A 27,164-nucleotide genomic window follows, 5' to 3' on the forward strand; every position below is an offset into this window, starting at 1 on the left:
CAATACGAATGTGGAGATAGAGTAGGGAAGTTCTTGGCCTACAAAGTTGCTGATGATCGGGCAACGACTTTAATTAAATCTATAAGGGGTTCTAACGATATGGAACAGTTTGCTTCTTATTATGAAAATGTATACACTCCTGAGAGTAGGAGCACGGAAGATCAGATCCAATCCAATATAAATGAGAAATTACCGTCAAAAGAATACTTAGATCAGGAAAGCATCGACAAATTGGAAGAGAAGTATACATTAGCAGAATTAGCAGAATTACGTCTGGCGGCAGGGGAAGATACACTTTCAATAGAATTATATCAAATTTGTGCAGATTAAATTATTTTTTGTTTAGTAATTAATGCAATTGGTGCTACAGGAAAGGCCCCGGAATCCTGGAAAACTGCCAAAATTATGTTTTTCTTGAAAAAAAAACACTTACGGATTGCGGGTCTTACAGACCTATTTCTTTGATAAATGCCAACGCCAAGGCCTACTCCAAACTGTTAGCAATGCGAATGGCACCCCTTATGCCATATTTGGTAAATGATCAACAGCATGGCTTTGTAGTAGGAAGGGATACTACCACCCATGTCAACATGGCCATCACAGCATTTGATGTGGCTGCAACTAATCTCACCCCACTCGGTATGATACTTCTAGACGCAGAAAAGGCGTTTGACCGAGTGGGGTGGGATTATTTGTGGAGGGTCCTGAAGCAGTTTGGAATTAAAGGGCAGTTCCTCAGAAGCATACAGGCTCTATACAGGGATCCTAACGCTAAAATCAGCTATGCCGGGTCACTTTCTTCAACCTTTGTGATCTTAAGGGGGACTCGGCAGGGGTGCCCGCTTTCACCCCTGCTCTTTGCTCTCTCTATGGAGCCTTTTTTTATTTTTTTGCATCCTTTTTAGGCCGGCTTCGTAGTTTGTTAGTTAAGAATCAATACTTTTTTTATCAGTTCATGCTTTGCACTAACTCAAAACAGTTCTTGGCAAGAGTGCAAGATCCAAACTATTTTAAGCGCATAAAATTTAAGACTGCGAGGCATGCCGTATGCATTTGGAACTTGATCCTGACCCATTGTGACACTTCCTTTTTTCATACTGAGCTACCACTCTGGGACAACCCAGGGCTTCCTAATATTTTTAGTGATAAAAATGGGCAGGACTAGGCTAAGTTTTGAATTAAGGCGCTAGGAGACCTATATGGTTCAGATGGTATTTTACAGTTTGCAACATTGCAAACTTTGTACAACTTGCCTGAAGTAATGATATACAAGTACTTTCAAATTAAGGACTATCTGATACGTAAAATGAATTTGAAACAAATAAATAGCTCAGATATTTGGAGTTGCTTTTATTCTACGAAAAAGAAGTCACTAATTAGTCTGGAATATAAATGTCTCGGCCAAAACAAATCGGACGATTGCCCTACATTGGCGTCAAAATGGACTGTTGATTTGGGAATTAAAGTGACACCCCAGAATGTTTCAGCTGCTTTAGATAATATTAATAAAGTAGTCCATTCTTCTAGCCTGAAACTACAACTGTATAGGACGGTTAGTCAACTTTATCATACTCCATTAAAAATATCTAAATGGTCACAAAATATTTCAAGTAGTGATGGTACAAAATGCCCTAAATGTGGTCTGGTGACAGCAGACCTCATACATATCATCTATTCGTGCCCTTCGCTAACTAAATATTGGCTAGAAATTGAACAAATTTTACTCCAAAAACATTTGATTAATACTTCAATTACTGCACCTTTGGTACTATTATCTATATACCCCACGGGTATCACAAATAGGAGTTGGCTAAGATTAGCTCTGTCCTGCGTCTGATTGGTTGTAGCTAGGGCTTGGATTTCGCAGAACCCCCCTCACACGATCGAGTGGTGGAATCTTTTACATGAAATGTATACTATGGAAAGGGCACTGGCTAAGGGTAGAAGCTTAAAAGCAATTGTTACGTTTGAAAAGATCTGGGACAACTTTTTGTAAATTATATGTGGATCTGGTTAATGGAATTTTTGTGTTTTAGATGACATTATCGATTCTGTCAAGAAGTTTTATTTATGGTCTGTTTGTGATCAGTTTTTCTTTTCTTTCACCTGTTGAACATTGATCTGTCCCGGTAATGAATGAAAATTAATTTTTTTCTTTGTATGTATATGAAAAATGCTGCACTCCTGGACTTGCTTGTCAAAATAAAAAAAAATATTAAAAAAAAAGGATCACCAAACGTTTCCCTACCCAGAATCCCCTGCAAGCCTCAAATTTAGCTGAAAATATCACTTTTTCCATACATTTTGTGAGTCTGGTGTGTAACCAACATATCTCTAGAGTTACTTGATCTTTTAAATGAGAAGGGTCTGTCAATGGAGAGATCTCCCAGAGTTCAGGATTCCCTGATGTTATAGGCTAGGAAGTAAATAGACTACGTTTATGTAATAATTAATGTATTTATGTATTTGTTAATAAATTATTTCTGAAGAAAATATTTATTTGTTTCAAAATATTTATTTTATTTAATATATTTGTAGACATATTTATATTGTATTTACTTACTTTAAAAAATATATTTTATTATTTTGTTGGTGATATTGTTTGTTTTTAATTTTTAACTGAATGGAGTGAGAATAGTAAATGCTACCCCTCCGCCATCCAACACTTCCCCTATTGACGCACTGACGGGAGTGGGAATATTAAATGTGATCCCTCCGCTATCAAACAATTTCCCTACTGTTGCACTCACTGGAGTGGGAATAGTACATTGTATCCCTCCGCTATCCAAAACTTTCTCTACTGTTGCACTCACTGGCGTGGGAATAGTCATTGTTACCCCTTCACTATCCAACACTTTCCCTACTGTTGCAGTCTTTGGAGTGGGAATAGTAATTTCTACCCCATCTCTATCCAGCACTTTCTCTACTGTTGCACTGACTGGAGTGGGAAATTTAAGTTTAAAGATCTTTAAATGGTTTAGTGTTTTATTTATAACATAATGTTTTTTTCTTTAATAGATTTCATGCTATAGGTATATTTATATATATATTTGCTTGTTATATTTTTATACAATTTTAAAATGATAAAATACATTAAAATTATTATTATATTTATTCTTTTAACGTAAATATATATATATATATATTATTTATATGTGTGTTTAACTTTATTAAATTAAGTTTATTTGTTAAAATGTATATTAAATCTATTTTTAGAATTAATTGTATCCTTTAATATATTTAATAGTTATTAATTTATTATATATATATTTATATATATAAATCGATATTTTGTACAGCTATATTTATGATATCGATATTTTTTTCTCCACTGTTTTTGTACTTACCGTTTTAAGCATAGGATGTAGATATTTTTGACATTGATATTTTGGTCACAATATTTTTGTATGGGGATATTTTGAATGTTGATATTTTGTCAGTGTGTCCTTAACCCAGTGGTCTGCCTTCTTTCCCAATGCTTGGGGAGAAACGGGACCTAGGTATACCAGATACAGACGCAACTTTTCGTTAATGCAAATACGTAATGTGTTCATGCTTTAAACAAATTATAAAGCCAATCATACACTTCACTTCCAGTTCACCAGACATCTAGGGGACTATTACTTTGTCCGCCCGCCATCATTTCGGCAAATGGGACAGCCCGCTTTGTGTGCGCCGGTCCCGTAAATCCAATTAGGATGCGCCTGCCACACTTGCGGGCGCATCCCGCATTTTTAACAATGCGGCAGGGGGTGCTTTGATCAGCACCCGCTGCAATGTTAAAAAAGCATTTGTGCATTTGCATGCACAACGTGGCAAGCACCGCACTGCACACCGCGGAAGACACCGTGCGGTGCCTGCCACATTGTGCAAGCAAATGCAGGGGGGTACCATAGGTACCCTCCACCCCCCAACACCCTGGGGGCCCGCAATGGGCCCCCACATGCAGACTCCGCATGCTTTTTTATGGAGGTAACGCCTCCATGGAAAGGCACATCACTGCCTGCATCTTGATATGGCGGGCGGTGTCTACACCACCAGCATTTCAATCCCCTTTTCCGCCCAGTCTCCTGTTTGACCGGCGGACGGTTTTTCCATCCGTTGGGGTCACCCCCACCATCCTAATATGGCGAGGGGAAATGGGAGGCGGTCGGTGAATAATGGAGGGCGGATCATCACTGCCGTTTGGGCGGTGTCGATCCGCCTGCCATTATAATAGACCCCCTAGTGTTTCGATTGAGTAGTCTATGAAGTCAACCCAGGAATGATTCAAGGTTTTGTGAGTCCCCTCTCAATCCAATTTCCTCAGTGGTGATTCCACAGCCCTCAATCAGGGTGCCCTTCATGTCACAGGACTCAGCATCTGCCCCAGTAAGGGTCATGAGTCTTTCCCTCCAGTTACCAGTGAACAGTTCCCAGAGCAATGTGCCTCAGTGTGACTTCTTCACTTTTTTTATTCCACAGGCCCTCTCAAATGCTGTGAGCCATTTTGTGATATCATCACCCTTCTCATATTTGGGGACAATCCGTTTGGGGATTTTAGGGTACTAAGAATTCTCTCTGTACATGTGTATTATTGGATCTCACTCCCACTGGCTCTAAAATTAGAGACCAACCTGTTCCACTTCCGCAAGGCCTTAAAGACACTACTTTTTACACAACGTGTCAAATAGTCTGCTATGACTCAATTCAGGTGAAGCTGCCTCCTTTTCTTCTCTAGTCTATCCCTTGCGCCGGGAAACCCACTGTGGGTAGCTGTGCGCGATACAAGCTTAAATAAATAAATAAATAAATAAATTAAATTGCTGCCACCATTTACTGGTGCTAAACACAATTCTGCCCTTTCTTTATCTGGAGCTAAGAGCTTAGCCTCTAGGGCTAGTCTTCTAGTCAACCTTGCAAAAAGGATGTCTTCTTCATTGAGGCTGCCCTCAATGTCACTTGGGGTGCCTGTCCAACTTGTGTGAGATCTAGGTCCCCTAACCACTACTTTTGGATATATAGGCACAGGGGACACATTCTTTCTAAGTAGGTGAGGAGGTTGAGAATTGACCTTCTCATCACTTCTTTCGCCTTCCTCAGTGGGACCCCTGAAGCCCCCCCCCCCCAAATAAATGTACACATGTAAAGGGCACACATACATACATGAGTTAGTTGCAGTTAAGAAATCCCATGCCATTTGTACTAATGAGCCGGTTTTGCATTTCCAAAATTGTGATTTCCTATTAGAAAATCGCTGTTTTAGAAGTGCTAAACCAATGATGGATATGGGCTTATGGCCCCCGTGATGCACCCCAAAAATAGTGGTGCACATTTAGAGCACAAAAATACACATACACTTTTGTGCATTTTTAAAAGTTTGAACATGGTTACCATGGACTCGAAATCGATGGTAATTGCATTTTCCAAATTGTTGTTTGCATTTGGAAAATGCTTCATAAATATGATAAGGTAATTGCAATTTACGAATTCCTATTTGTAGTTGCAATTTTAGGTAGTCACCATTTTTGCGATTACCTAAAATTGCGACTACAAACACTTTCATACATCATGGAAGGCTATTTTGCATGCACAATGGACGACTTTAGCAAATCAACCTATTTGCGAATGCAGAAAACTTTCATAAATATGGTTTAAATAGTACTAAAACACCACTTAAACATTGTTGCTAAGAGTGGTACATAGCTATTTGTCAACTACTGCAATGACCATACGGGACCAGTAGATGAATTTCCATTAATATTTATTTTTGTTCAGTTTTTCCTTCACTTTTCTTCATGTTGTTTCTATGGATCTTTTGTCTTCTGGTCTATTCATCCGTATTCCTTCGCAGAGGGACTCTGATAGCAGGCCGGTACCTCTATGTAAGCCACGCTCCTCCAGGAGCTTGGCGGGGGGGGGGGGGGGGGGGGTCGCTGTTTAGTTGTCCTCCTGGCTTCTCACAGGGCACTTCTCCTCGTCTGAGTTCTCCCCTCGGGTTCGGGGGTTTACTCTTCTCTGGCTCGTTCTCCATTCTCCCATCTTCCATCTTCTCGGCGGTGTCTCCCTGGCATTTCCTCCGCCGTCTCTCTTCTAGGTGCAAGGCTTTTGTCCACGTGGGGGAAGACGGCGTGCTCAGCAGTGGAGTTTGAAGGTAGTCAACTCCATTTAAAGGAGCCACATTGGTGTGTGTTGGAATCGATGTATTAGTGGGTGTCTTGTTCCTCTGTCCAGGCTTCCTCATTTACAGGCTGCGAAAACAGAAGAGGGTCTACTTGATACAGAAGACACGGCCACTCAACCTAATCCTCTTTGGATTCCAGCTCGGAGGTACCCGCTTTGTGACACAATTTCAGATTACTATGGGCCAGATGTACGAAAATGCAATTTTGCATTTCCTGATTCGCAGCTCCATAGGAATCACTATTCAGGAAATGCAAAATTATATGTATGAAATTACTTATTTCATACTAGCGATTCCTACAGAGTAGGAATTGGTACTAGGAGATTGCAGTTAGTACTAATGAGCCGGTTTTGCATTTCCAAAATTGCGATTTCCTATTAGAAAATCAGTATTTTAGAAATGCTATACCAATAATGGATATGGGCATATGGCCCCCGTAATGCACTCCAAAAATAGTGGTGCACATTTAGAGCACAAAAATTCCCCTGGGGCATGTGTGCGCTTTATTGCACTTTAAAAAAAAGCATCTTGGGGTGCTTATTTTTTATTGCACATGTTTACCCAACAGCGGTTTCTACATAGGGGCTAAGGGGTGTTGACCCCATAACTGCAGTCTTTACATTACTTCATTTCAATCAATGCATCATACCGGTATACATACAAACTGTATATATGCCACCAAACGGAACTGCCTCTTAGGCAGGCGGTAATAGAAGTGAATTCATTGCCGACAGGCAGTCAGGGCTGTTTGCCTGCACTGCTCATGTCAGGTTTGCCAGTATTTGCTTATGGCCAACCCGACATGTAAAATTACTGTCCCACCAGATATAGCTGTTAGCAAGCTGGTCAAGCAACACAGCCCCATCGGTCTCAGATGGAACGCTGAGATCACCTGTCCCAGCCAATCCTTACACTGCTTTTATGCTGTTTACTATTATAAACAACATGAGAGCAGTGCTTTCATTGGCTGAGATGCATGGTGGGCTAGTTTAACTTTGCCCACCCAACATGAATTGCTCCGCTCATCATGACATGTGGATTTCAAAAAGTCGGGCTACGGGTGAAGAAGATTGACTACAGTGCTGAAAGGTAAGTTGCTTATTTGTTATGTTTATTTTTTTATAATACATCTTTTCTTGTGTTTTTCATGTGATGTGAAGATTCATCTCTTAAATTCCTTTAGCAGTACTGGAGTGTGCTTTAACAGGTGCGAGGGCCAGTGACTCGTAGTGGGGAACAGTACGTCGTGGTCACGCTTTAAGTTGCACAATTCCGTTTTCACATTGTACATGAGAGGTTTGGGGGGCAGCCGAGCCGCGAGGTCTGCCCCCGGGCAGTTTTAGGAGGGGGAAGGGGGGCGAGAGCGGCCATTTTGCCGGGTTGGGCTGCCCGGGAGTAGCCCAAAGGCAGCCCAAAGTGACAGTGCAAGCCCAAGGGCTATATCAGGGGTGTACACGCTTGCCCAGCCACCATTTAGGTACTGGTGACCTGGTGGCTGGGAGCGGGGCAGTTAGGTTTTTGCTTTTTCTGTCTAGCGTATTAGTGGTGCTGCTTACTTCATTGAGATGGCTTCCATCAACGATGTCCGGGTTCTGGAGGCCATCCGCCTGCTGAGCGAAGCAGGGCGGATGGACTTCCCGGTGGGTCCTCAGGGAGCAGCGCGCCCGGCGAGGTGCACTTCTGCGGGCGTGGCGGCGGCGGTCATCGCCTGCTCGCCCTCACGCAAGGCGGCGCGTTTGCAGGTGGGTCCCCAGGGCCGCGCGGATGCCAGGGGCGCGGCCCTGGTGGGGCCGGGAGGCGATGTGCAGGCGGGGACCGGGGCGCGGGAGAGGAGCGCTGCCACTGGCTCTTCTCCGCGGCCTCTGGTAGTGAGTGACGGGCAGCCTGGGGGCGGGGTGGTGGGCGGGAGGAGGCCGTGGGTGGAGGGAGTGCAGGAGAGCGAGGCCGCGCCGGGAGACGCGCGGCCGCCCAATCCGTCAGGCGAGGTCAGGGAGGCCCTACAGCGTAGCGAGGCCTCCGGAAAAGGGGCAAAACAGACAAGGAGGGGGTAGGGAGGGCAGCGGAAGGGGGGAACGGGCGGGAAGGCCTCGGGATCGGGTGTGGGGGAGGTGGGAGCACCCCTGTCAGAGCGGGAAGGGGGGGCAGGGGGGCAAAGGGGGATGAAAAGGAAGGGGGGGCTGGCAAAGGGAAAAGATAGGGTTGGTGGAGAGCCCATCACCCGCCTGGCAGGGGGATGCTTCAGATGGAGGGAGAGGTAGACGAAAGGGGAGAACAGAGCCACGGGGGGGCCCTGGGGGGGATGTGGCATGGTGGTAGAGAGGGGGTAGAGGAGTTTTGCCCCAGGCGCGCTGGAGGAGACAGGCAGGGCGGCAGGGGCCCGAGGGGGGGCTGGAGGAAGGGGGGGAGCTGGTGCAGGTTGGAGTGGTCTCCCCTTTGTTGTTGGAATCCGAGGATAGCGAGAGGGAGTTGGAGGGCCTGGACGTGTTTGAGGCTTGGGAGGAGGGGGTCCGGGAGGCGTGGAGCACGTCAGGGGGGCAGGGAGGGGCGCGGAGGTGAGGGGGCGGGACCGCCATGGGGAGGGGGAATGGCTGAGCGAAGGGAGCAGGCAGTGGGAGGGGTTTCTGGGGAGGGAGAATGGGCAAGGGGGAGGTGTCTTCAGATGAGGGGGGTGCGGGGGTAGGGGAGTTAATTTGGAGCGAGGTTAGGAGACTGGGGGGAGTGGGGGCGGTTGGGGGGCAGGGGAGAGGGAGTGGCAAGGGGGGTCGTGCAGAGAGAGGGTCCCGGCACACCTGATGTACCTTTTCTTTTGCAGGATGAAAGTCGGCTTGGGGCTGCAGACTTGGTAAGGCTGGGGGCGGCCCACAACGCCAAGGCGAAGGGAGGGCTGAGTCTCTTGCGGCATGCCCGGAGTCAGCGAGGGAGCACGTCGCCGCTGGCTCAAGAAGGTCCCAAGTGGGCTCGCCGGCCCCTCCACCCACAGGGTGACAGCGGCTTGGGGAGCATCGGCGGACGTGGAGCACCGGCACAGAGGATTGTTGTGTATTAAGTGGGGTGCAGGGGGGAGTGTGGGCGGCCGTTAGGGTGCAGTCAGCGCCGCCGGCCGGAGTTATGTGTTTGGTGGGGTGCAGTTAGTGGATGACTGGGACAGTTTGGAGGAAGGGGAACTAAGGGATGGTGAGGGCGGCAGGGGGTCCAATAATGGTGTTAGTAATTTTTTGCAGGTGTCACGGGGCCTGGGTACAATGACGGCCTGGACACAATCTTGGGAGAGGCCGGCGTCGGATCGGAGAGGTGAAGAGCGGCGAGGGGACTCTTTGGCACCAGGTACGAGCAGGGGCACAGTGCGCATGGTCTCTGTTGGAGTGGGGGGAGAGGGGAGTTTGAGGGGATCAGTTGCGTAAAGGGAGGTATGTGGTGGATCGGGGTGTGGGGCCAGATGAAGCCACGCTGGCGCCTGGTGCGAAAGGATTGGAGGGGGATAGCAAGATGAGTGGTGGGCCTGTGGTGTCGGGGCAGCCGGGTGCTGGCGGCGCAAGTACGGAGGGTGCTCCGGGCAGTCTGGAAGCGGCTCAGGATGTGGCAGGTGGCGTCACAAAGCCGGAGAGCAAGGAATTAAAGATTAAGCGGCTCCCCTATATCCCTTTAAGTGCTGCCGTCGGCCAGCGGTCATCGCGAGCACTACCTTGCCAGTGCTGCGCACGACCGTTGGCCGACGGGGCCGCACCTGTTATTTGAACGTTCAGCACTGGGCGCTGAACGTTCGACGCTGCTAAGGTGTTAAGGGAGTCACAAAGCCTTTAGGGACGCATTTGATGTTGTCCACTAAGGAAAAGATATGGAAGGGGGAATATGTGGAGTTGTTGAAATTGTTGCATCGCGAGGTAAGGGCGCAAGAAGGTTCGAAGAAGGAAGAGTACGAGCTGCAGAAGAGGCAGAGGGTGCCTTTGACAATAGAAAATTGGAGGGCGGCATTTTTGATCTTTGCGAGCATTTATTGTGAGAAATTTCCGGAGCATTCAGTGTCCTTGTTTAAATACATGGACGTCATTCGGAAGGTGCAGATCTCTGGGGGCGGTTATGCGTGGGCGTAGTACGACAAAGAGTTTCGGGCGAGGACGGCGTGGGACCCGGAGGCGAAGTGGGGTGAATTGGATTGCGATCTATGGTAACATACGATGGGATTGGCGGGGTCGGGTAAGACCATATTTACGGCCAGTGGCCTACAGATCATATATCAGCCCTTTAAGGGCCGCCCCACCCGGGGAGGGGTGGGGGCCGGGTTTAAGAACCATCCGGATTGGTGGGTGCCTGTTGGGACTTCAATAAAGGGGCGTGCGCCAGGGAACATTGCTGTTTTAAGCACAAGTGTTCCGGTTACCGCAATTATGGACACCCAGAGGTACGATTCTGGGGGTCCCAGGGCCAGCAACACGGGGGTCAGCAGCGTTCGGCCAGTAATGCACATTCTGGAAACGCACAGCCATCGGGCGGCGTCCGAGGAGGTAAGGGGTCTGGGCCTAAGGACTTGTACTCCGGTTAGGGTGGATTGTTTGATAGCGGCCCTAGGTAATTACCCGGATAAAGGGGCCGCGGATCGGTTGCGGACCGGGTTTCAGGAGGGGTTTTGGTTGGGCTACGAGGGGCCTAGGTGGAGGAGATGGGCGGACAATTTGCTGTCGGCCAGGGAGCACCCAGAGGTGGTGCAGTGCAAATTGGAGAAGGAGGTCAGCGAGGGCCGCATGGCGGGACCTTTTGAGGACTGGCCTTTGGAGGAATTGATGGTGTCCCCCATAGGGGTTGTGCCCAAGAAAAAGGCAGGGCAGTTTCGCCTTATCCAACACTTGTCGTGGCCGGAGGGTGGTTCGGTTAACGACTACATTGATGAGCGGGAGGCCACAGTGTCTTACTCTTCGGTGGAGGCGGCCATGGCCTTGGTGGTGGCGGCGGGCGCTGGCGCGCAGATGGCTAAGTGCGACATCAAGTCGACTTTCCGGCTGCTTCCGGTTCACCCAGACGACTGGTGCCTACTGGGGATCCAGTTTAACGGCCGCTGGTATGTGGACAAGGCATTGCCGATGGGCTGCTTGATATCCTGTGCGCTTTTTGAATGTTTTAGTACGTTCCTGCAATGTTTTTTCACGGAAGGACGGGTCACCAAGGAGTCACGCACTACCTGGATGACTTTTTCTTGGTCGGGGCCCCTGACTCCAACGACTGCCAGGTGACGCTGGACAGGTTTCAGGAGATCATGGAGGACCTTGGGGTGCCATTGGCGCCGGAAAAGACAGTGGGGCCAGGCATGGCGCTGTCATTTTTGGGTATTGAGCTGGACTCGGTGTTGATGGAGGCCCGGTTGCCAAAGGAGAAGAAGCAGCAGATGTTGGGGCTGCAGGAGGTCATGATGGGGAAACACAAAGTGACAGTGTTGGAAATTCAGGTGTTGTTGGGGCACCTTAACTTTGCGTGTAGAGAGGTGCGCGTTGGGGGGACATTCTGCCAGAGGTTGGGCCGAGCCTTGGCAGGTCAGAGGCCCCCGCATCACCACGTGCGTTTGTCAGCCGGCGTTCACGAGGATTTGCGGATGTGGCAATTCTTTCTGCGGCATTTCAATGGGGTCCCCATGCAAAGAGCGGAAGACATGGTGTGGGATGTCCAAATTATCTCTGACGCTGTGGGCAGCGACGGTTTTGGGCTCTATTGGAATGGGAAGTGGTGTGCGGAGCGGTGGCCCCCTGAATGGTTGGGGGGGAGGAGCATAGCGTTCCTGGAACTCTTCCCTTTGGTGGTGGCGGTGTGGCTGTGGGGGGAAGTGCTAGCCCACAGACGGGTTACTTTCAACGTGGACAACATGGCGGTGGTCCAGGTGGTGAATCACCAGTCTGCTAGGGATGAGCAAGTGTTGAAGCTGCTGAGAGTGTTTGTTTTGGGCTGCCTGTGTCACGATATTGCGTTTCGCGGGGTGCGTATCCCCGGAATTAACAATGACATTGCGGATGCTTTGTCTCGTTCGCAGTGGGCAAGATTCCGTGGGTTAGCCGAGGACGCGGAGCGGGACCCGACGCCCATGCCGCCGCACATGTGGTACATAGGCAACACAGGATGTTGCAGCTGATTCTAGGATCCTTGGCGAAGTCGACGAAAATAACGTATGTGGCTGCATGGGGGGAGTTTCTGGTGTCGTGGGCGCATTGGAGGCCCCCAGGGTTTGGAAAGACAGGAGGATGTGGTGCAGTTTATATTGGCCATGATCAGCAAGGGTCTATCGCGGGTTACCATAGCGGGCAAGTTGGCGGGGATTGCCTTCATGGGCAAGCTGTTGTGGGGGTACGCCCCATCTGCGGGGGAGCTAGGGTCTCGGATGCTGGAGGGTTGGGCCCGGGAATGCGGGCAGGGGCATTTCGGCGGCCTCTTTCGGAAGATATGTTAAAGAAGATGGTGGGGGGTTTGCATTTTGTTTGTAGGGATGGAAGGGAAGCTTGCCTGTTTGCTACCTTGATGGCATGGATGTTTGCGGGGGCTTTCAGGGTGTCGGAGTTGCTGGGTTCGATATCTGGTCAGGTGTTGAGGTGGACAGAAGTGCAGTTGCGGCGGGAGGAGGTACGATTGTGGTTGCGTAAGTCCAAGACTGATCGAAAGAACGTCGGTCGTGGGTAGTGTTGCAGAAAGCGGAGGAAGGGGCTGTGTGCCCTGTGCGATGGGGTTGGAGATGGGAGGGGGGGTGATGGCTGAGGGGCTGGTGTTTCAACATGCGTATGGGAGAGGGGAGACGAGTTCCCAGCTGTTAGCAGTGTTGCGGAAAGCCTTGGGCAAGGTGGGGGTGGATGGGAGTCATTATGGCATGCACTCGTTCCCTATTGGGGCGGCGTTGGAGGCGCATAGAAGGGCGTGCGGGCAGGGGGACATCATGCGTCTGGGGAGGTGGTCCTCCAATTGTTACCGGCGGTATGTGCGCAGCGAAGAGATGCCCTGAACGCGCGGTGCTTCTGTGACCTATGTATTTACATTTGTTTCTCGTTTCAGGTTCTGTGGCGGGCCCCTAGCCTGGGACATGTTGATATGGATTGTGGGGCATTCGTTTGTGAAGAGGGCCAAGTTACAAGCGCAGGATAGTTATTTTGGTGAAAACCTGGGGTTCAATCCTGCATTGTTTAAAGTTATATGGTTGGGGAGAGGGGGCATGAGATGGAGGGAGCTGATAACGACACTGAACAGTATGGTGACGGGGGGATGGTGCCCCGACGTGTTGGTTCTCCACTTGGGGGAGAACGATATGGTGCAGGAGACGGGGTTGGTTTTGATGCGGGCTATGCGGAGGGATTTGGCGGAGTTGCGGAGGACATGGTCCGGGTGTACGGTGGTTTGGACCGAGCTCGTACCAAGGAGAGTTTGGAGGGGTGCGGTGAAGCCGCAGGCGGTGGACAAGTCGCGTCGCAAGATTAATGTGGAGATGGTGCGTTTCTGTAGACATCTGGGTTTTTCCCGTATTTGGCATAAGGATATTACGTACGACGGTCCAGAGTTGGTATGGGGTGATGGGGTTCACCTTTCCAGCATGGGGATGGACCTGTATTTGTTAGAGCTCAGAGAAGTTTTGGCCAGGTTGTTGGGGGTGCGCCGAGAGTAGAGGCCTGTGGGAGTTGGGATTTTCTGTGTAGGGGGGGGAGGGGGAGGCGGTGTATTCACCTACACTTTCACCTTTTCCTTGGTGGCGGAGTTGTTTTGAATGTTGGCCAAGTTTGGCTGGAGTTTGGTACTTTATTGTTTAGTTTGGGGAGTTGGGGAACGGGAGCGGGGAAAGGGTAAGCAGTTTGGAAGTTACATTAGAGGGTAGTTAGTTACAGTTCAAGAAGGCAAATACGACTGTAGGTCTTGGGAGGTTTGGAGTTATTGATGGAGCAGATTTCATCTGCAGTCAGGCATTGTTTTATTTTTTTTGTGCTTCAGACAGACTGCATTTAAATTGCCACGCACCTTTTGGTGCAAGTTATAAACATGGAACTTGAAAAATATGAAAGTGAGGCCAATTCAGTCTGACATGCTTTTGCTGAATTAACATGTGTTTTTGCAATGTAGAGAAAAGTGGCCTTTTTAGCTTTGAAGATTAATAGAATGTGTTTCTCTCTTCCCAGCGCATCCCATGTAATCTAAATCCACTATTTCTGTCTTAAAAGACTTTGACTTGTTGCATATTTTGATAAATATTTTCAGTTAATAACATCTCTTTTACTTTGTTGCACATTGCACATTTATTTTACATGTTGTACATAAATAATGGAGTTTGGAAACATAATGTGCTGATTCACATGACATTAATATTATCTTTGTGTTTATTTTATTTTGGGGCCTACCATTAAATGGCTGCCTGTGAAACCATCAAAAGCTATGGCTTGCTTTGAATGAGAAGGGAGCATGCGCAGACCGTGGCAGCTTTCCTCATGCCAAGAAGTCAAGAACACCTTGAACTGTACATCCTTGTGATTCTGCCAAATGCACCAGTGTTAGTTAAAAGTGTCCATCTGACTGCGCTTTGGCAGGAAGGAAGGAAGACTATTGAAAATTTTCCCTAGCAATTGTTGCAAACTTATAAAATGTATTTATTATGTATGCTTCATTTGTTAAAAACTGGCATGGTCAGGTTTTTAGAATGCGTCAGGGTGATGAGAACTCATGCCACCATGACTAACCAATCAACTTACAGGTTTTCCTGAAATGCAACATTTTGTGTAGTCTGCCAAAATTTTTGTGTATAAAAACTGACAGGGGCGGGCTTTCTCAGCTCAGCTGGCTTCTTGCTCATTTTGGCTTAGGCTTCTATGGGTTAGGTACGAGAAACGTCCCGGGAGATTGCTGAGGGTTTGCGTCCGAGGAGTATCAGGGGGAGGTTTCTTGCTTCCACGTCATATCTTGGCCACATTCCTTTGAGGTCTCGTGAAGGGCGGGCTGTCTCCCTCCCTGCTTGCTCTTTAGACACAGACAGATGCAGAAGAACAGCTGATTAAATAGAATTAGATGCTAAACTTCAAGTTATGCTTAGACAAATTAATTAGGTCTGAAAAGATTTATTTGACTTATGCATTTATTTTTCTTAATGGGAGATTTTTGCAAACTATTTGATTTTTGATTAGCCTTGCAAGACTATATTTTTCTTAGAAACTCTTTGAGTCTTGAATAACATTTTGCGCCACATTCCTACATGTTATGCCTATATGCAGACTGTAATGTGTTCTGTATTAATGCTATTTTTCCTGGTTTTCAAATTCTGTAACCTGATTGATATTTTATTAATGAATAAAGGGTCAGAGAAAATTAACTTTTTACTAGAAAATAAAACCCTTTAAACACTCAACAACTCTCTTTATTGGCTTAAATTAATAATTGCATTTTTGACTGTTCATCTTTATTTAAAGTCTCCTGAAGGTATTACATGGTGTGAAGGGCCCAACACCTTTTGAGCGGTAAATTAGAGGTAGCATGAGGGTTTTGCATTGAGAAATTGCCAGAAGAAATTACCGCTCCATCAGTTTTTGGTAATCAGAGGATGGTCATTATTGATTAGTTTGGTGATTAATGATTATTGATTTCACCATCAACTACTCAACTAATGGATCATTGACCTTCAGAAGGGAAATAAAATAATTGCCCAAGTTAGATAAATGTCCAAGTCCTGATTCCTGACTCCAATGCTCAGAACCTGAAGATTGGCAAAGCAGTACTGGCAGGTGATGCAAGAAGTGGTGTGAGTATCAATAGGGTTGTGAAATGTTGTTAATATGCTAGTATGTTTTTTTAAAAGCGTTGAAAATAGTAAGGGTTTTTACTGTTGGTGACATTTTGCTCATTTTGAATTGATGGTGTTATTGATTATATTGGTAATTTCATAGGACATAATTTTTGGTTATTGATTACATGTTTTAACTCTTTATGTTAAGTTAGTGCCGTGTTCTATGTTGTCTGAACACGCAGGTATGCACACCTGTGGAATCCCGGGAAGGAATAGTGGGTGGTAAATGGAAGCCACACTGCACTGAGGTTACTCGTCTGTTGGAATAGCACTGAGAAGCTAGGTAGGGCTGGCAGTGTTAAATTAGGGACTATTTTCTGTGTGAGTGATTGTAGCAAAGAGTTCGCTGGTGAAACTTTGGTCTGATATCACCTAGAAAGGGTCACACCAAAGGAGTAGCAGGTTCTTCTGAGCTTGAGTGACAGCAAAAGGGTTCGCTGGTGAAACTTTGGCCTAAGATATATCCTGAAGGATAAGGCCAAAGGAGTAGCAGGTTCTTCTGAGCTTGATTGATAGGTAAGCGGAAGGGATTTACCTGTAGTATTTGAAGAGTAAACAGAAGGTCTTACTTTGTGAAGGGTAAGCGGAATGTGTTACTCGCAGTGAATATAAATCTATCCTTTATTTAGCACAACAGACAGAGTAGCGAATGTATTTATGTTGTTACTAACAGATTTATTGATTCAGAGAAATATTGCATTAAGGTTTTGTGGAGGGTCAGTGGTAGGAGTAAAACTGACTGAAATTGAGACTGACAGCTTTGGAGAAAAGAAATTGCATTGAACTATTGCAAAAATGAAATTGTTTGAAGGCTTAAAGAAGCTGTTAGGAGGTAAAGTGAAAAATTCGTTTTTTATTGATGATGCTCCTGAAGGAACACCTGTGCATTTTATGTCTACCAATTTGGGACAAAATACATGTATGTGGGTTCAACAATGGTGCAAGATTACTGAAAAAGAGGGTGCTTTGAGGTTTCCAAAAGATGGTACTTTTGAATTGCAAATTATTGACAAATTAAGGGAAGTGTTATGTGAAATAAAGACACCATCTAAAGCTGCACAATTTGAGGCCTTAAGCTTGTGGGAAAAGACAGCAAGAGAGAAAGCAAGTGAGGATAAAAAGGTAAAGAACCAAATTCAGGAGAAGAGAATTAATGATGATAAAGAGCTTCAAATAAATAATGATTCAGGTGATGAAATAATGGATGCATTGTTAACTGAGTGTCCACCACTTTATGTGGGTCCCATTAAAAATAATGAAAATGGTGTACTAGTAAGCACTACAGTGGCTACTGCTTCTGTTGAACAGAGAAAAACACAGATTGAGAAAACTGTGCAAACATTTCAGATTGACCCATTACCTGTTGATTCAGCACTGACAGTGATACCTCCAGGTGTTACTGCTTCAAATGTGCCTGATTCAGTCCAAGAATTGCTAACTGCAGATGCACAGATAATGCATAGAAAAATTATGACTGTCCCAATTAATATGGTCCCTACTGAAAAGGTTCAAAGAACTGCAGAAGGAGTGATTATGGCAGAGTTTATTTCAGAAACTCAGAATACACAGATTATTGAACAGAAATTACCCCAAGCACTGAAGGGTGAGGGAAAAATGGCCTTTACAACATCTGCAGCCCCAAATAAAATAAATGTAATTGAAAATGTTATTTTTCAAACCTGCTTAGAGGAAGCAGCAGTGATTAAAAATATTGAAAACATGGGAGAACATATTAACACAGGCCCTGAAAAAGAGAAACAGCGTAGTGTTTTAAATTCAGCACTTGAACATGGAGAAAATAACAGTCCATGCTGTTTAAATAATGAACATGTGAACCAGTGTCAGGAAAAAGAATTAATTTCCCTGAGTAAGGAAACAGTTGCATGTGCATTAACTACACATAATGGCCTGACAGATTTGGCTCAAAAATATGAAACTGATGTTTCAGGAAGTTTTCCATCTCAGAAAAGTTTTAGGGTACATATGGATGATGAAGCAAATGAGAAAATATGTTCTTCAGAAATGAAATTGCACATTGCAGAAATAAAGTATGTTTTTAAATGCAATGGGTTTGAGAAATTAGGAGACAAATGGGCAAGAAAACATGAGAAGAAAAAGAAACCACCAGACCTTGCATTGAAACTGGATAAGGAAAAGAAGCCACCAGATTTAGTTGAGAAAAATAATAAGCAGAATGAGGGAGAAGCTTTTGCTTACTCATTGAGAGAAATAGTGGGAGAAGTGCATTTTCATATGCCACAGAATAAAAGTGAACTTGCAGCATTTCTGAACACAATGCCACAATTGAGAGACAGAATTATGCTGTGGTACCCAAATGTTGATGGATTTGTTGAGATTTTAAAAGAGCTGTGCATTATTTTGGAAATGTTCTTTTACATTGCCATGCAGAATGAATTGTGGTTTGAATCTAAAGTTATTCAAAGGCCAGGTGAGGAGACAGTGAAAAGGGTTTGCATGAATGCACCATTATTTTCTGTTGTTATGGAGGAAAATATAGCAGTGATTATTTTCCTGAAGGGTAGAGTGCCAGCAAAGGATGTTGCTTGGGTACAGATTAAAAGAACACAGGATGGAAGTAAAGTTGGTTTGGTTTGTGAAAATTCAGGTATGGATGTTGTACTGCTGGAAAATGTGTCCTTTTGCCATCTTTATGACAGATTTGAGCATTGGAAGAAGAAAAATAAATTTAAACATGATGCACAAAAACATGGAGAAATGCAGATGCAAAATATACCAGCTAAGCAAATGCAAATGTCAGTTCAGAGACAGGTACCTATGGCAGGAATTTTCCAAGCAAAGATGGTCCCACAAAATATGGAAAATGCTAAAATTAATTTAAATAAGATGTCCAGAGCAAATGTGAATTATTTCCAGAGACAAAATCAGAACCCAGTCCAACAGGTTGCTGTGTTTGAAAATGAGAGTTTTAACCCTCACAATTCAGAATTTACCAAGTGCTTTGTGAAGGCAGTGGAAAGTCCAGACTTAATTTCAAGAGTTTTAAAGAAAGAAATTATAAACCCAGTTTTAAAAAAATTTGAACCAAAATTAGGCCCCTTTGAGGAAAACTGCAAAACTGTTGTCTGTGACTCTGGCCTAGCAGAAAAACAATTGTTTTGCAAATTAAGCAGCACAAATCACTGTACACCAGATAATGTTATTTTTCAGATTCCTGATGAGGATGTACATTTTAAAATGGCCCAACAAGAAACAGCTGTAGCATTATCTTCAGAAAAGACAGTTGAAAAATTACCTTCTGTTTTTGAAAAGGTAATAAACACAGAAATAAGAGAGTTCACAGAGAAGGATGCCAGATTAATAAAATGTGCAGAACATGTCTTATTAAAATTAGAACCAAATGACATGCATTCAGGAACACCATCAGTTGCAGGAATTTTACCAATAAAAGGATTTTTGATGAACTTGATTGGAAGTTTGTGTAACTTTCTGATCACAGGCTCACAGAAAATAAATGAAAAGAACAGAATAGTGCAGGAGATTAAAAGCATATTTTTTTCATGTTGTCCTGTGGTACCGAATCCAGCCAATATATTTTTCCACATTCCATGTGCTGAAGAATGGCTTACTTTTATTGATTTTTGCAAAGTCCATGTAACAGTGCCAATGCATGAGAATAGTAAGGAGTACTGTCAAAAAGAAGACGAATACCTGGGACACAAAATTGGAAAGGGAGGTAGAAAGGTGTCACCAGAAAGGGTGGAAATGTTTTCCAAGAAAAATCCACTTCAAATTCAGAAAGAAGTCAGGACATTTTTGGGAATGGTTAGCTGCTGTAGAGAGTGGTTACTAAACCTTTCCCTAGTGGCTAAGCCTTTACTGAGGCTGACACACAAAGATGTGTCTGATCCGCTTCCATTGGACAACAATTGCACAAAAGCATTCCTAGAGTTGAAAGAGAAAGAATGTTGCGCCCCAGCACTAGGAATGAAAGTTTATTTAAAAGAAAATATACCAATTTGCAGTGAGAGGGAGGGCTGCACTCTCTCATTGCCTATTCAAAAAGATGACTGTGTTCAAAGGTCTGTGATGTATTGCCCAATGACCTTTGTCCCTAACTTCACAAAAATGTCAGCAAATGAATTGGATTGTGATGAAACTGAATATGAGTGTCTAAATATCATGAAAATATGCATAAAGCCAAAATCAGACTTTAATGATGAATGTCTGAGTCAGCCCAACAATGTCCATTTTGTAGATGGCCCATGTTTGAAAGGTGACACATTAAAAGCAGCACATGCTGTGCTCCTTATGCATTATGTTGTCAAAGCTTCATGGCTTTTAGTAATTACCCCAGTCCAAAATTCGAAATTGATTGCCCTTACCATAACATGCAGTATATCTGCTCAAATGAGAGTCACTGTTGTCATGGGAGAGAGAAATGCTTATTCAGTTGCACACATTTGTGTTTTGTTAGCATGTACATTCTATGGAATCTTCACAGGTGAATTAAAAGAGGCTCAAGAAAATGTTTTTGAAGCAGCACAACAGGGTTGTATCAGAACTGTTTTTGAGAAAAGTGACAACTGCATAGTGGCAAAAGTGTTATTGCAAAGACTGATGCCCAGGTATAGATTGCCAGTTTCTCTGAAATAAGATCATAATGTGGTCTCAAAGATAATGAGTGCAGGACAACAGATTGGACAAGGGATGGATTGCAGCTATCTGCCTGAAGTGCCAAGCATAATAAAGCAACACAATGGCAGCACTGAGTTACCTTTTGCAAAAGACGGTGTCTCACCAACACCAAAGTGGCTTGAAAATGCATATGCAAATGCACTTGTGGAAAACACTGAGGAGAACACTAGCCATGGCTGTGTAGGTCAGGTTGATGTACAGTGTGCAGTTTCTCACCAGATTGCAGCTGCTACACAAGATCTGCATAATGGATGGTGCAACGGCTTTGGTCTGAGAGATGAAGTGGTGAATCATCTGAATCTGATCAAAGTGAAGATAAGAGTGAAAGGCATTGATTGAAAAAGTGCCAAAGATTGATGGTGCTCTGTCAGAGTTTCTCAGCACCTAAGTAGTCTAATTTGCATTGAAAAAGGTACAGATGCCAATGAGCCATTCTGATGGCAAGCTGATGACAAAGAGAAAAGAAATGCTGAAACTGTCCTGTTGAATTTCTTTTTTTTTATTTTAGTTACTTATTTTAAAGAAGACTAACTGTTCCAAGAAGCTACTTACAGAACTCTGCGCTAAAACATTTGAGCTTGGCTATATATGATCTGATTACAGATAGACTTGTGTTTGCCTTAGAAATAGATTTAAAATTGTTATATGCTCAGCTTTTGCAATTTTAAAAAAATGTCACTTGTGAAAATGAAATATATGTGATGAATTATAAATCATTTTATTATGATTTGAATTATCAGAAGGGTGGATTGATGGAGCAGATTTCATCTGCAGTCAGGCATTGTTTTATTTTTTTTGTGCTTCAGACAGACTGCATTTAAATTGCCACGCACCTTTTGGTGCAAGTTATAAACATGGAACTTGAAAAATATGAAAGTGAGGCCAATTCAGTCTGACATGCTTTTGCTGAATTAACATGTGTTTTTGCAATGTAGAGAAAAGTGGCCTTTTTAGCTTTGAAGATTAATAGAATGTGTTTCTCTCTTCCCAGCGCATCCCATGTAATCTAAATCCACTATTTCTGTCTTAAAAGACTTTGACTTGTTGCATATTTTGATAAATATTTTCAGTTAATAACATCTCTTTTACTTTGTTGCACATTGCACATTTATTTTACATGTTGTACATAAATAATGGAGTTTGGAAACATAATGTGCTGATTCACATGACATTAATATTATCTTTGTGTTTATTTTATTTTGGGGCCTACCATTAAATGGCTGCCTGTGAAACCATCAAAAGCTATGGCTTGCTTTGAATGAGAAGGGAGCATGCGCAGACCGTGGCAGCTTTCCTCATGCCAAGAAGTCAAGAACACCTTGAACTGTACATCCTTGTGATTCTGCCAAATGCACCAGTGTTAGTTAAAAGTGTCCATCTGACTGCGCTTTGGCAGGAAGGAAGGAAGACTATTGAAAATTTTCCCTAGCAATTGTTGCAAACTTATAAAATGTATTTATTATGTATGCTTCATTTGTTAAAAACTGGCATGGTCAGGTTTTTAGAATGCGTCAGGGTGATGAGAACTCATGCCACCATGACTAACCAATCAACTTACAGGTTTTCCTGAAATGCAACATTTTGTGTAGTCTGCCAAAATTTTTGTGTATAAAAACTGACAGGGGCGGGCTTTCTCAGCTCAGCTGGCTTCTTGCTCATTTTGGCTTAGGCTTCTATGGGTTAGGTACGAGAAACGTCCCGGGAGATTGCTGAGGGTTTGCGTCCGAGGAGTATCAGGGGGAGGTTTCTTGCTTCCACGTCATATCTTGGCCACATTCCTTTGAGGTCTCGTGAAGGGCGGGCTGTCTCCCTCCCTGCTTGCTCTTTAGACACAGACAGATGCAGAAGAACAGCTGATTAAATAGAATTAGATGCTAAACTTCAAGTTATGCTTAGACAAATTAATTAGGTCTGAAAAGATTTATTTGACTTATGCATTTATTTTTCTTAATGGGAGATTTTTGCAAACTATTTGATTTTTGATTAGCCTTGCAAGACTATATTTTTCTTAGAAACTCTTTGAGTCTTGAATAACATTTTGCGCCACATTCCTACATGTTATGCCTATATGCAGACTGTAATGTGTTCTGTATTAATGCTATTTTTCCTGGTTTTCAAATTCTGTAACCTGATTGATATTTTATTAATGAATAAAGGGTCAGAGAAAATTAACTTTTTACTAGAAAATAAAACCCTTTAAACACTCAACAACTCTCTTTATTGGCTTAAATTAATAATTGCATTTTTGACTGTTCATCTTTATTTAAAGTCTCCTGAAGGTATTACATGGTGTGAAGGGCCCAACACCTTTTGAGCGGTAAATTAGAGGTAGCATGAGGGTTTTGCATTGAGAAATTGCCAGAAGAAATTACCGCTCCATCATTATGATGTAGATGATAAAATTGTGTATTATAGAAGTATTTGAAGTTATATATTTGTATATTGCAGGGTGGGGGATTTTGATTATGTGGGGATCGTAGGTGTGGGAGGAGGAAAAGTAAAGGGGGTCAGGTAACTCAATGTTTAGAGAGGTTTTAGTTTTGGAGGCGGTTGCCAGTGTTAATAAGTGTGATGTGCACCTGTTTCAATAAAGCGGCCTTTTACACACACAAATGGTGGTCGGTGTGCTTGCCCCCTTTATCCCTCCCAATATCCTCCCTCATCTCCACTTGGCACCAACGTGTTGCGGTCATGCTTTTCGGCTCACCTGACATGACGCTCATTATTTCCCATTTAGATTTTCTTTCTGTTGCACCTGAATGAACATTTAGCTTCTTCTAGCACCCCGTAATTCCACACGCCGTTCATTATACGAGCCCCGTGGTTAACTCACCACCACTCACCATACCGTTTTTTCACCTTATGCATGTGGGTATAAGGTTTCATTAGATATGACGCCCACTGACAGCCGGATGGGGCTTGTCCAGTTTATAAGCTCTGTCTTTTTAGGTCTCAGCCTGATCCAGCGCATGCGCTGCCCTCGGCTGAGACATTTTTGGGGTCTCAGAAATGTTACTTTGCCGGCGAACAGCTTGCTAGAACGCGCACAAGCGCGTGCGACGTGCACAACACTTTTCCCTGTTGCGCGCATGCACTTTATAGCAAGCTGGTGGCCGGCAATGCAGTGATGCGCATGCGCACCACTCCCGTTTTTTAATCTTTTTTTTTTGCGCTCGCGATTACTTGTTGAAGCTTGTTGTATTCATATCGGCTATGACAAGGAGCCCGCATCTATTAATCCTCGCTCTTCTTCCTTCCCAAGAATCAGCTGGTGGAAGGGCTGGAGCGCCCCAATTATCGCATTGCTTTCAGAGGCTTAAGCACACCCCGGCAAGCTGGAAGAGCTTCTGCTCAGCTTGCATGCGAATGTGGAACAGGGGGCAGCTGTGCGCGAATGCGATTACTTAATTGTTAATTTCTGCTGCCAGGGAGCATCATGCAGGAACACATGGCTATATGCACGGGCGCCGAGCTTTATGTTTTAGCACGGCGCTCCGTTTTCTGTTGCACCCGTCTGCTTTTTAATTGTTAATTTCCGCTTCCAGGGAGCGTCATTGCTATATGCATGGGCGCCGTGATTTCGGCTTCAGCACGGCGCCCGATTTTAAGTTGCACCCCGTCTTCTTATTTCAGCTGGTGCAAAAAGTTTCGGTAATAAAATGCATGTAATAGATGTCTGCAGTTAAAAATAGCATATGGAATCTTACCAAACCTTTGGGATCATGTTTATGCCATTTATCAGTCAGCGGTGTCCATAAATCTGAAGAGGCGACATGGTGCCGAAAAATCTAATTCCAGTCACTTGTGCTTACTGTGAAAATTCACTTTTGAGCAGCGAGACCATTAAGTAAACCCATCACGAAATGTAGAGTTGCTATCTGTCTTGGAAAGGTTACAGCGACTTTAGGAGTATGGAAAGCTCCCCAAAGCAGTAAAGATTATAAAGTGCAGAAGTTGGCATTGTCGAGTGACTTCTCATGCTGGAGTACACAATAAGCCCAGTGTAATGCCAGAGCCTATGATCTCGGAGCTGTTGTCCCATTAATGTCTTTGGTGGAGGTCTGGGTGCTGTTCCCGCAATGTATCACTGTTGTAACACATATTTGAGATTTATTTTATTGCGCTATCTGGACAGCCATAATGCTAATTTTGCCGCATTAGATGGTGGCCTTTCAAGCACTGGTAGGGCATCCTATGGTGAAGGCACATTGGCTCAGATAAAACTAACGATATGCCGTGGTGACAAAGGACACAGATTTCCCAGATGCTGCTTGAGAGTAGCACTATATTTACATATAAACATATTTTTATTACTACAACTGGTTTCGGTTATGTAATTACATTTTCACCCACAGCGAGGCTGGACGCTCTTCATAAATTCACGCTTCTCTCAATCATATCCGTCTGTCCAAGTATTCATCCGTCCAAGTATTTATTCACCCAGCCAAGTTATAGATGAGATAGCTCAGTGGGTTGGGTGTCAGCTAATCAGATCGGTTTTTGGCTTCCAAGTTACAGGCCTGATTCCAGCGGCAGCAGGCTTATCTTGTCAACCATTTTAGGGAGATAAAATGAGGAGGAAGGGTTTATGCAAACATCCTAAGGCGCGAGGACATAATTTAATTTGTTGTGCGAGTTGAATAAATGGTCAGTGTTTACATTGCAAATCATCCATTTGGAATCTAGGTAAACTTTGAAAGTGGGGACGCTGGGATGTTTAGATTACTGTATAAGTGTACTGCACAAAAAACTGCATAAACCACTGTGAGTGCTAATCTTCTTGTTCATGGATATGCCTTGAATTTGGATAGTTTCCCCATGACAACTGTGTGGCACTGCCACTCCTTTGCATTATACGTCATGTACTGGTCATGGTTCACAAATTCACCAATGCCTGCAGTGACATCAGATGGCAATAGCTGCTGTGAATGTAAGGCTTGTCCTACCTACAATGCTAGGGGATCTTTGATGTATTGATTGAAAGGGGCACCATCGCCTCAGGGGCAACACTTCTTAGCATCCAAAAGTGTCTTACAGCTGCTAGTGTTCTTATAGGGCGTGTTTTTATATATTACTAATAAAAAGGATCTCTTCGTAAAAAACAATTAATGACCACGGGAAAGCCAAACCAACACAACCGATGTCCACTCCATGTAAAAAAACAATAAATTCATACCAGAAGCAATTTAAGTTTGCGGATTCTCACCTATAAACGATATGAGCATTGAAGCAAGCTTGGTACAGTGGCATGCCCAGGGCTTCAACCTAGTACTTTTAAACAATTGCTGTGTACACTGGGACAAGGCGGTGTCATACCAGGTTAACTGAGCAGCAGCAACAGGAAACAAACAATGTTTTTCTGAATTGTATTGCTATTTTGCACATGTCCTGCACTCTTCAAATTTAAAAGTGTGCCCTACGTTTGTGGCAAAATCAGTTTGTTATATTTTTTTATCACACTAGTAGAACCAATAGTGCAGAATCAGTTCATTTTTTTTAAAACTAATAATTGTTGACTAAGATTTCTTTCGCAAATACTCAATACCCACACAAGTGAAGTGATTTATATACAGTAACTTTGTCATATGCTTCGCAATCCTATTACAAAAACCTTTCTGTATTACAGTCTTTGGAAAAAATATTTGTCTTACTTTGCATTACGCAACTAGCAACATTGTGTTAATTCTGTTCTCATTTTTTGCACTAGTGCAAGGTTTTTGTGATAAAGTACTTGTGGCTTAAGGGTCAGATTGCACTACTGCCTGTATCATTTAAAACCAAAGCTCCTGGCTGACACAAATTACAGATGCAACCTGCACCTCTTCACAGGATATCCGCAATCCATCCATCCACTCTGCCAATTATCCATCCACTCTGCCAATCAACCATACACTCTGCCAACATCCATCCACCCTGCTACCCATCCATTAATCATACATTCATCCACTCTGCCAACCACCCATCCATCCTTTTGTCTATCCATGTTACCATCTGGTCACTCATCTTTTTTATCCATTCGTCCATCATCCCCTAACTGCCATCTTTTCACCTGTCCATCTACATTGCTATCCATCCATCCACTCTCTCATTCTTTCATCTGTCCATCCATCTATCCATCCATCCATTCACTCTGTCATCCTTTTACCTGTCCATCCTCCTATCCAGAGGTTGTCCGTCTGTAATGGCATAAGACCTAACCGTGACAGCAAGGGACTGAACTTGATCAAACAACTTATACTTATCTAATGATCAGAACAAATCAGTATTACTTTGGGCCACCATGAAAAACTGAAATGACTCAGAATGGTTCGCTTTGAGCAGACAACACTAATCCCAGTAATTAACACTAAACTAACCATTAACCTTGGGTTCCGGAGCAGCGTGTTGCCCGGCGTAAAGTGCTTCAATGCCTCGTCAGGGATAGTAAGCAGGGCCTGACTGGCTACTGGGCTTTCCTTCGTAAACAATGCAAAACAAATGTTTTAAAAAGTACGCTTTAAAGCTACTTGTTTTGCTTGTTCATTTAGAAGCATGGCAGCTCCC

The sequence above is a fragment of the Lissotriton vulgaris genome, chromosome 6 (assembly GCF_964263255.1).
Source record: "Lissotriton vulgaris chromosome 6, aLisVul1.2, whole genome shotgun sequence".
Lineage (NCBI taxonomy): Eukaryota > Metazoa > Chordata > Amphibia > Caudata > Salamandridae > Lissotriton > Lissotriton vulgaris.